Source organism: Cibotium barometz, chromosome 24, assembly GCF_041138505.1.
Source record: "Cibotium barometz isolate CiBa-2024 chromosome 24, ASM4113850v1, whole genome shotgun sequence".
In the NCBI taxonomy this organism is placed as follows: Eukaryota; Viridiplantae; Streptophyta; class Polypodiopsida; order Cyatheales; family Cibotiaceae; genus Cibotium; species Cibotium barometz.
Window position 1 is genome coordinate 25,464,578 of NC_141069.1, and position 12,226 is coordinate 25,476,803.

The 12,226-nt window shown below is 40.7% G+C and overlaps 1 long non-coding RNA gene across 1 annotated transcript; it reads left to right on the forward strand.

Moving 5' to 3' along the window:
* The first annotated feature begins 1,816 nt into the window (after window positions 1–1,816).
* LOC147625078 (uncharacterized) lies at window positions 1,817–4,956 on the forward strand. Its single transcript, XR_015269026.1, has 3 exons — window positions 1,817–1,938; window positions 3,717–4,500; window positions 4,590–4,956. It is a non-coding gene; the product is annotated as an uncharacterized LOC147625078 (long non-coding RNA).
* Window positions 4,957–12,226: the final 7,270 nt, after the last annotated feature.

The window sequence follows — 12,226 nt, forward strand, 5'->3', positions numbered from 1 at the left end:
TCCCCTTTGCATGTGAGTACACTTTATCTTCAATTATTCTCTTTTGCTCCCTACTGATTCCCTCTGCACATGGATGGTCATGCATTGCACATCTAGTATATTTCTCTTGATCTTTTGGAACACAATTATGTAGGACAACAGGACACTGCTTCACACACTCAGGTGGAACTCTATAATGACTACATACAAGAGTTTCAGTCTCGCAACTTGAGGCACCTTTTGCACTCTCCCAGTAGTCCAGTGAGTCTCATTCACAACAACTAAAGTGACCACAATGTGCGGGCACTCTAGATTGTAGCAACCAGCACACCTACTCAGTTGCACTGTACCTATAAAGCAATCACTACTACAAGTTACATAGTCTGCCCATACATGGCCATCATGTTTATGCTCTATTCCTAGCATTGAAGAATTCTGCCTAAAAGGAGGGAGCTCAAAAGAAATATATCCATCATAGGACAAGCAATTCATCAATAGATACTATTTGATGCACACTTTCAAAGGTAACATGTAGACTGCTCCCTCTAGGCTAAACACAAATAAGATAAAAAACAATCGAGCAATGCAAAGAGGATGACTGATCCACCACGTTACCTTTCTTCACAGTTTCCTCTTTCAAAGGTAACATGTAGACTGCTCCCTCTAGGCTGAACACAAATAAGATAAAAAACACTTGAGCAATGCAAAGATGATGACTGATCCACCACTTTACCTTTCTTTACAGTTTCCTCTTCATCAAGCACTACCAAGTTGATAATATGTAACCTAACCTTATAAAATGCTTGAACATCTGCGTCCAACACATATCCCTCGGCCCATCAACAAGAGTTTGAGCTTAAATCTTAATACTTTCTGCATCTAAAGTTATTGGATGCAGAGTGAACCTCTTGCTAGAGAGCGCAAAGTGTTCTTGTATTTCTGACAAAGATATCTCATTATTTCTTTGGCTTAATAACAAGCTTTGTTCCCACCTATGGAAGGACCATAGATGGTCACACAACCAGCCATTGCAAGATGTCAAAAGAGCACGGGAAAAACCAAGAACAAGAAAGAAAATGGCTAGATGATGTGTATACCTAAGCAAGAAGATGATGTGTACACCAATAGACAGTGTGTATACCTGAGCTCATCACAGGATACACTATTTTAGTGTAATCAATTCTTGATTTTCAAGGCATAACCATTGTTAATTACAAGGGCTAGAAAGAATTTATTATGACAATTGTCAATAAAGATAATATTGTACATTAGATAACTACCTCTATTAGATATTTAAAAAATATAATATCAATGTATTATTTATTTATATATTTAATTAATAGGTATTATGTTTGTTCAATATATATAAACCTTATTAATATGTATTTACATAATTACATTAAATTGATATACTCAATATATATGTCTAATTATATTTATACATTTATGCTTTCACATTATTTATGTATAATTAAATTATAATAACACAATGGAAAAATATTCAAATCTAAAATATAATCATGTTCAAATCTAAAATATTTAAATAACTTTATCAAGCTAGCGATTTTTTGAAGTATCTCGAGAATGATAGATGTTCAAATGAAAAAGTGTGATCAGAAAAATTAAAGAAATTAGATTAAAATAGAATATGAAATTGATCTAATTACTATAAAGAGAACGTGGCCCCAATATATAGAGTCTGAATCCTGAAAATGATGGGCAAGCAATAACGCTCTAAAACTCCCAAGAATGAGTGTGACGGCTTTGTACCCGGCTGTCCAAGAGTTATCATGACACTACCAACCAAGAGTTATGATGACACTACCCGGCTACCCACCAAGAGTTATGATGACCCTAGATTTCCTATCTCTTTCTCACTTCCTCCTCCTCTTAGTGTTGTTGTGTTCCCTTCTCAAGCAACTCTCTCCTCCAAAGAACACATTCGATGGCTCCAAAAAGGTATTTCTTGCATATTGTTTTCTCTTTGAATCATTTCTTGCTTCCCCTTGGCCGCCCACGACGTCATGTTGTTTGTCCACATGCCTTACTTCTTTGCCATGGCTGAATCACCTTACTAGCAAGAAGTACTCCATGGCCTTCATTTTCCTTGGTCTTCAATTCTTTAAAAAAAGGGGGTTGGAAGCAGCCCACGCCGGCGTGGGCCTCTTCCAGCTCCCTTTTATTTTTTGTATGCTAATCCAAATATTGTGCTTACCTAGCTCACCATAGATGCAAGCTATGGCTTGGCACTCTTGGCCATGGCCATGACGCAGCTACACCATCATAACATCAAAAAAAGGGAGCTTCCAATGCTTAGCTCGGCTTGCATGATGTGATTATGGCAGTAATATCATTATGGCCCCCATGATGTGATTATGTCATTAATATTATCTTGGCCTACATAATATAAATGAAAAGGGGACTAGAAGTGGCCCGCGTCGCGCGGGCTGCTTCCAGCCCCCGTTTTATTTATATTATGCAGGCCATGATAATATTAATGCCATAATCACATCATGGACATGGTGCCTGGCTAGCTCACCATAGATCTATGGGTAGTTTGGCTTGCAATTCCTGGCCATGGCCATCTTGCAAATACACAAGCATAACATACAATAAAAGTGAGCTTACCATGGCTACTTTGGCATGCAATTCTTGGCCATGCCCATGATGCACAACAACACAACCATTACAAAAAAAAGGGGATTGGAAGCCACCCGCGCCGCTTCCAGTCCCCTTTTTGTATATGTTATGGTTGTGTGGCCATGGCCATGGTTCTTTAAAAAAAGGGGGCAAAAAGAAGGTATTTTAAATTTTATGTCTTGGCAAGATGCCTGCATCATGGTGGCCATGGTTCTTTAAAAAAAAGGGGGCTGGAATCGTCTCGCGCCGGCGTGGGCCGCTTCCAGTCCCGTTTTTGCGTTGCTTGCTGCTTGCCAAATAATTTAGAGATGATGTTGATTATTATTATGCTTATGTTGATTTTGAATATGATAATGATTATGTTGATTATGATGCTCAGAATGCCGTGGATGATTTTGTTGATTATTCATCATGGCCCCTTTTTTTATTGCTCAGAAATGGCCGTGGGTATTGTAATGGTGGTTTTGTTGTGTTGGTTGTGTTTTGTATGGTTGTGGTGGTTGTGTTGTGTTGGTTGTGATGGCCATGATTTCTTGAGAAAAAAGGGGCTGGAAGCGGCCCATGTCGATGTGGGTTGCTTCCAGCCTCCTTTTTTTTATGTTATGGTTGTGTTGTTGCATCATAGCCATGCCCATGGTTCTTTAAAAAAAGGGGGCAAGAAGGCATCATGGCCATGGGTTTTTTTTATTTTATGTTTTTGGCAATTTTCCTGCATCATGGTGGCCATGGTTCATTAAAAAAAAGGGGGCTGGAAATGTCCCGCGCCGGCGTAGGCCGCTTCCAGCCCCCCTTTTTTTAAGATTCTTGTTGCCAAAGAATTCAAAGATGATGTTGATTATTATTATGTTTATGTTGATTATGAATATGATAATGATTATGTTGATTATGATGCTCGAAATGCCATGGGTGATTGTGTTGATTATTCATCATGCTTGTGTATCATGGTCCCTTTTTTTGTTGCTCAGCAATGGCCGTGGGTATTGCAATGGTGGTTGTGTTGTGTTATGTTGTGTTGCTCATCATGGCCATGGCAATGAGAACATTGTCTGAGGAAATGTTAACCATGAGTGTAACAAATGCTTTGGATGTCTTTGCAGGGAAATGGTATTCCAAGAGAAGAAGTCCAATTGGTACTCCACCTAAGTCCAATAAAAGAGGAAGGGGAGGGAGATCAAATAGGGTTGAAAAGGAGATTGGAGAAGATACACAAGAAGATAAGGGGTTTGAAATACATGATGGGGTTGTTGATGTTCTTGTTGACAAGGGCTATGATAGGGAGAAGGAAGATGACTTAGTTTAGGAGGAAGCATGAGATGCAGATAGTTCCATTGTGAGGCCAGAGAATTCGAAGGAAGAGGATCCCAAGGATGAGAACAGTTTGTTGATACAGCAGTAGGGGGAAGATATATTGCAAAAGACTAGACTATTCTCATGTTCTGTGTGTCCACCCGTTCCTTTACGTAGATCGATTCTATATGCAAAAGTGAGAGGTCTTCGTGATGACATTTTTGGGTTGAAAGTTGCTTTTGGGCATGAGGGGGGATATGTTCCAGAGAAGGGGGTGTTTATTGTGTCAATGTGGACTTTGGATAGAGAGGAATAGCTAGTTGATGATGATATTCATCAAGGGTGGGATGTGATTTGGAGGGAGGTGAACCAAGCCTTCCAGGATGACATACTTGCCCATCCTGAGCTCACTAGTCTAGCTGGCTATATGTTTTTTGTCTGGGAGGAAAACCATCATACCGTGACTTGGACTGAAGCAATAAGGAAGAAATTCTTGACTGTCATGGAGAAGCATGTTCGTGTACTCTCTACAGTGATCGATCCGAGTGTGGTTAGCAAGATTGCACTTTTGTCATGTCTCCAAAGAATGAATTTGTACGTGATTTATCTCATAAGTTTCATTTATTACTTGTTTTTATTTGGTTCTTTCAACAATCGCTCTAAATATACCATTATATGTGTAGCTTGAACACCCATTCTCTTGTTGTGACCTCATTGAGAGATGAGTTGGTCAACACACCAAGCATATGTAAGGCTGATCACAACAAGCCTACTTGCAAGAGTTGCCAAAGGAGGATGTTAAGCTTATTTCTCAGATTCGTAAGAGGTCAACAAAAGGTGAAGAACCTTGGTTTCCTCTAACAATAATGTACTTGGGATCTTTGGTGTACACTGTGAGTTGCAATCTACTTCTTTCTTGATTTCTAGCTATGTAGAATTGCCCTTCGTTGTTATGTTTTACAAGAATTGTTGTGCATCGTTAATACTTGTGACGATAATAGGTGAAATTAACATAAGATTTGCATAAGAAGCTTGACATCTTACGGGCCACTCTCTCGAAGGAGGACCTGAAAAAAGTTGTAGCATCCACAAAGATAGAACTCATGAGAAAATACAGTGATAGGATGGGGAAGGTATGGATTACTATTGTTACAAATGATGATATTCTAGTATATTGCTATGTGTGGGGATCTTGTTTGATTTCTTTATCATTTTTTTAGTTCCTTAATATATCTAAGCCTGCCCTTGGGGACGAGTGGTGGAAGAAGGTCTTGGCTCTTAAGTGGAATAATGTCTCAACAACCCTGAGACACGGTACTCATGCATGAGAAGAACAAAAACACAAACAAGAAAGTGAACATCCACAAGTGGACTCAAGAAAATAGAACCTCAAACCTGCGTCCTCATCATATCAGATACAATCTTCATTGAACCTGCAGCCTCATCTGCAGAGCCAAACAAGTCCTCTTTGTTCAAAGCTCCAAAGTTCAATGATGTAATCTGCAGCAACAACATCTACAGGCCTTCCTCTTTAGATAGCAAGGAACAGTTGAACAAAATATTGGATGAAATCAAGTATCTAATAAAGATGCTTTCACAGAGATCCTAGGGCATTCTCACATCCTAGATGATCATCTGCCTCCTCACCACACCCTCTCCTCTGATTTGACCCAAAATCTCACACACTACTGGATTGCTCTTCTCTACAACCATCAAACAATACAGGACCTCAAAACCTACAAACCACTTACCTCATAAAACACTGCAGCAGCTGTTCACAAAGCTGCAAACCTCTAAAGCCTCAGCCAAACTGCAGGTAACCTTACTTTTGCAGATCCCTTCACTACTTCCAAGCCCAAAACTTCAAAACTTCAACAAGCATTGCATATCTCAACTCTGCAGACACCTTCCCTACAAGCCGGAAACCTGTAAACTCCCATAAAACTCAGCAAACTGGTGCTCTGCAAAACCCGCCGATTCCTTCTCTGCAATTTGCCTTCATGCATCTCTCCAAGAGTTCCTCTCCATAGCTTCTGTAACCTACTGCTATAGGCACACCTGCTCATTCAGCTCCTCTGTTCCAAGTTCCCCTTTGGGAATAAAAAATTCCTCGGCATTTTTCCTTCTTCCTCCTGCTTCTTCATGATTCCCTTCAGGCTCTCTTTTTATGTGCATGTTGCGCCGCCAGTGGACACAAGCTGATGTTAGCGTTCAAAGCCACAAGCAAGCCGGCCACCCCACCGCCAACGAGGCGCACTCTTCTCCAACACAAGCAATCCCTCTTAAACTTGCAGGCTGCACATAGTATTCACCTCTACACCGGCCTTGTTTACACACCCCTCCTCCTCCACTGAAGCTACTCCCCTGGTCTTCTGCTCTCTCCTCCATGCCCACACCACAATCAAGCAAGCATGCATCAACCAATACAAGCCTACCACCATAGCCACAAGAGAGGGAACTGTGCATCCCATGCATCCAAATTAGCAACATCATCCACTTTCTATTGTCAATTCCCCCTTTCCTTGCTCTTCCCTGATTGGTGGTGCCTTCCCATATGGGATGCATATACTAATACACCATCTCCATGGCATCTTATCATACATAGTGATGAAATAGACACTATAACAAGGAAGGATGAAACAATGAAAAAGAGCAACTATTCCTGATGGGACCACCATCAAAATGAAGCTCTTCCTCTAGATCTCTCAGCTCCAACTCATATCCTTCCTTCTCAAACTCACCCTCATCTCCTTAACTCTCAAAAAATTAGGAAACAAACCATCCCTATTCACATGATTAGCCATGAGCCATCTTTAACATCAACATATATACTCTCACCTATCTCATCATCCCTACATCATAAACATGTTATGACTATGTACAACCATCCCTTCTCAGATTTAAACTCCCAACCAGCCTATGCCATCATATGGATAGACTCCATGTGGATGTCAGATGCAGAGGACTATGCACCATCAACATGCACATGACCAACCACAGCTTATTTTCACCATCCTCTACATGTAACTCAGTCATCTACTATCAAGCACCAAACCATAGAAATCTAAGGGTTGCTTGAGCTACTCCTTTCCATATTTACACCTACCATGGGCTTCTAGTTGGGGCTCTGATCCCTCTTTAACATCAACATATATACTCTCACCTATCTCATCATCCCTACATCATAAACATGCTATGACTATGTACAGCCATCCCTTCTCAGATTTAAACTCCCAGCCAGCCTATGCCATCATATGGATAGACTCCATGTGGATGTCAGATGCAGAGGACTATGCACCATCAACATGCACATGACCAACCACAGCTTATTTTCACCATCCTCTACATGTAACTCAGTCATCTACTATCAAGCACCAAACCATAGAAATCTAAGGGTTGCTTGAGCTACTCCTTCCCATATTTACACCTACCATGGGCTTCTAGTTGGGGCTCTGATCCCTCTTTAACATCAACATATATACTCTCACCTATCTCATCATCCCTACATCATAAACATGCTATGACTATGTACAGCCATCCCTTCTCAGATTTAAACTCCCAGCCAGCCTATGCCATCATATGGGCAGACTCCTTGTGGATGTCACATGCAAATGGCTATGCACCATCAACATGCACATGACCAACCACAACTTATTTTCACCATCCTCTACATGTAACTCAGTCATCTACTATCAAGCACCAAACCATAGAAATCTAAGGGTTGCTTGAGCTACTCTTTCCCATATTTACACCTACCATGGGCTTCTAGCTAGGGCTCTGGTCCCTCACCAAATTTCTCTTCATATATAGCCCAACCCCCCTCATGGAAAACTTTTAAGTGTTTCAAAACACTTTTGTACTTTGAACAACTATCCCTTCCACCTAGATCAAAAGGGCATGAGGCCACTCCAAACTTGATGGCCAAGGGCATTTGTAGCCCTCCCCTGGATCAAAAACCCCAAAGACTATACTTGCATGATTCCAAAAATCCTTTATACCTACACACACTTCTCCATCCTCCACAACATCAAACCGAACTCCAGCAACAACATGAACACTGTCATCCAAACAGCCCAAATCAACCACCTGCTGCACCCCCAGGTCACCATCCTTAGCTTTTTGAAAAACTTCAGTATTTAGCTCTTGCATATCAGCAGCTCTCTACTTCAAAACTGCTAGCCTGACATGGACCTTTTCCATATTCACATGCATGTACAAATATTCACATCACTATCCATATATTTATCCACATATAAGTGCTCATACATGCTAGCATCATCATTACATGTATAAACATACAAAGGCAACTTTGACATACTCTCTACTTCACACTCTTGACACATCACAAGACAAACCTATAGACTTCACATTGGCATCCTCTGATAAAGCAACCCCCAACTTAGGTACCTTTGATATCTCTAACACACTAGGGACATTTGCCCCTCCATAGTAGACTCACCAACCTCTAAGTAATCTTCCATCACTTTGCCAGCATCTACTACCTCCAATTGTGGGTCCACAGCCATACAACCTGCACTTTCTATAACTTCACAAACACACTGATCCATAACCATACAACCTGCACTTCCTGTAACTTCACAAACACACTGATCGAATGCCTTTGCATCCATTGACACATCACTCACACAGTGATCCACAACATGCACACTACTACTATCATGGCACACATCAGGCAAAATAAATGTATCAACTCTATGTAGCATAGTGGGTGGGTGGGTGGCATACACAAACGGGCTCTCCATCTCACCTTCCTCTCTTGTTGGTACATGGCAATCTTCACAACATCTGCAAATGTACTTGGATCTTTCAGTTCCACCTTCTCCTTGATCCTTTCATGTAACACTTCAATAAACTTGTCCTTCTTCAGAAAGTCAGGAGGAACCTGGTTCTGTCCCAAAGTTTTGAGTATCTTCCTCCATACAGCTTCAAACCTACTAACAAAGGCTGTCATCTCTTCATCCTCTCCTTGGTTCAATCTACTAAGATCCCTCCATAGGTCTTTAGGACTATCTGACTTCCCATACCTTCCTCTTAGGACTTCTCCCAACCCATCTGAGCTTCCTCTTTCAACATTTGTGGTTTCATCCTCAAACCACTCCCTGGCTGCGTCTTTTAACAACAAACCCACCATCTTCAACTTGTAAGCATCAGCATCCCTATTGTTGTTCAGAGCTACTAGCTCAATCTTCCTCAGGAACTGAGTGACATCTTCAACCTTCTCTCCTCTTAATACTCCATGGGTCCTAAGTTGATCAGGAAGCTTTCCAATCCTCGGTGCGGGCACCAAAACATGTGAGGGCTCTGGGTGATGGCCTCTATAACACCACTAGACACCACACAAGTGTGAGATATGCATATACAAGGACTAGAGGAGCTCCAAAACCACCAGCTTCAAGGCACCTTACAATCCAACTAATGTGTTGTGTAACCCTCATACCTTAAACCTTCATCCCAAGAAATGTCCCAACAGCCTTAAATCAAGACAACATGCTCATCCACAACTGATACCATGTAACATAGATTCATCCAAAACAACAACACCCAAACATCATAGAAATATCATCGTGTACCACCATCATCCCATTTACCATATGTTCAAACCAAACCCTCAGTCATCTTTATACTTGCAAAAAAGCACACCTTCCCCTCTGATTTGACTCAAAATCTCACATCGCTGGCTTGCTCTTCTCTACAACCATCAAACAATGTAGGACCTCAAAACCTATAAACCACTTGCCTCATAAAACTCTGCAGCAGCAGCAGCTGTTCACAAAGCTGCAAACCTCTAAAGCCTCAACCAAACTGCAGGTAACCTCACTTCCTTCTGCCCACCTGGAGACTTAGCTATCTCCTCTTGTATCCCATGCATCCAAATTAGCAACATCATCCACTTTCTATTCTTGATTCCCCCTTTCCTTGCTCTTCCCCAACTGGTGGTGCCTCCCCATATTGCCAAGTGGACCACCCCATGTATACATATGGGATGCATATTACAATGCACCATCCCCATGGCATCTTATCATACATAATGATGAAATAAACACTATAACAAGGATGGCTGAAATAGTGAGAAAAAGTGACTATCCCTGATGGACCCACCATCAAAATGAAGCTCTTCCTCTAGATCTCTCAGCTCATCATCCCTACATCATAAACATGTTGTGACTATGTATAGCCATCCCTTCTTAGACTTAAACTCCCAACCAGCCTATGCTAATATGAACAGACTCCATGTGGATGTCAAATGCAGATGGCTATGCACCATCAACATGCACATGACCAACCACAACTTATTTTCACCATCCTCTACATGTAACTTAATCATCTACTATCAAGCACCAAACCATAAAAATCTATACACCCACCATGGGCTTCTAGCTGGGGCTCTGGTCCCTCTTGCTAGCATCACCAAATTTCTCCTCACACAACGGTGTAGGCAAGTTTTGTACCTTGGAAGGAGACATGGAGTGCCCAGTTGATTTGAATAACCTCTTTGTGTGAAGATCTCCATTTGGGTGCATGGACCCAAAGGCTCCATAGACCAAGATTTTGATGCCCATTTGATTGGGACAAGATGGATTCTCCTATGGACATCTTCACGAAGTCTATAAAGGCTAGTAGCCCTTGTGAGTGTACAAATGCCAAAAATGCAATTTATGGTGGGATTGATATCAGAGTGACCAAATCAAGGTGTTGGTGAGACTATTTGGTGTGATCACTAGGAGGCATGGATGCATGCGGATGGACCACATGGTCGTCCGAACCGTGCAAATCTATGGATATAAGTGCTGGATATAATATGTGTATATAATATGTGTAGAGAGTTGAATGCAAACCAAAAACTTGCTTGGGTTTGTTTGTAAGTGGAGGTTCATTTGGATTTGGACTTAGCAAGATTGCCTTTGGACTTTCAAGTGTTTAGCATTTAGACTACTTTATTAGTTTTCACACTAGGCCGACCAAAACTTTAAAATGGTTCTTGTATTGCTCAGTATCAAAACTGACTTATACTAGTTTTCGCCCTAGCCAACCAAACCTTACAAATGGTCTGGCCGTCGCTATTACTAGTCTTAAGCAAGTTTGCACATGAAATCCTTAGACTTTACCTATTTGACATTAAGCTCATGATGATAAGGCTACTTCATATGATCTAGTGCTGTCTTTATAAATAAAAGATAAGTGCCTGCTTGAGCAAGTAAGGTGAAAAAGTACCTTATGGTCGGTAGGATTTTAGAAGCATGTTAACCTACAAAGTAGTTAACCGTACATAAAATAGATTGAAGATTTCATAACAAAATAAAATTAGATGCATGTCATATTTGTATGGATTTTCTATTTGATGCTCATTTGGGACTTCTAATTTTTGATAGTTAGGGTTTTATGATGGCTATGAGATTTCGATTAGGAACTAATTAAGATAAAATTTGATGTTGCAATTATGAAATTTATAATTAAAATCTTTTATTTAGGAGTTACACACCATATTGGGTAGGGTAAAATTCAATGTTTCCTTTTTTGTACATAATTTTTAATAGTTAGGGTTCTATGAAGTGCACTAAACCACTAGCCTGCTTTGCCTTCAAGATAATGTCCAAATGAGCATATCTTGGTTCGATCTTCAATCCTTCCAATGGCTTTGTAAATTTGATTAGACTTCTCTAGATATTAAATGCAATCTCTAGTTTCATTAAATTTTATCATCCTCCTTGAGATGTGGATTTGCCTTGTTTTTTCCATTCTTGAGGTGCCATTTTTGTGGCAACCCTCCTTCCCATTTCAAACACCATCCTTAGTATGTCTCCTACATATTCACGATGTGTTTAAGGGAGAATGGATCCGCAAAACCCTCTTTCTCATGGTTTGAAGTTTCTTGCCCCATGGGGTTGGGCTATGCGGTTTTTTTCGGCACTTATCCTAGTTGCCTAGCATTAAGGCTACAAGATTTTGGTGGTTAAGGACACATTATGTGATTTCTTTTATGTAACACCTCGTCTAAGGTGGTCTCTCTCATAGATTTTTACCCTTCCTCATGTTCCATATTCCTTGTGTGAATGGAGAGGAAGTGGAACTTGGTTCCATGGGAAAAAAGCCACCATAATGGGATACTTATAAAGGTGGGAGTTATACAATCTTACACTATGTGTGTTTGTAGTGTTTTGTGGAATGCTTGTCCCTAATAGTATTATGAAAAGGACATGTCCATATTGTGGTAATTGTGGTTTTTGGGCTGCTTTTAGCCATGTCCTAGTATGGACAACCCCAACCCAAGATTTAAATCAAATGTTTAAAACATTGTGGT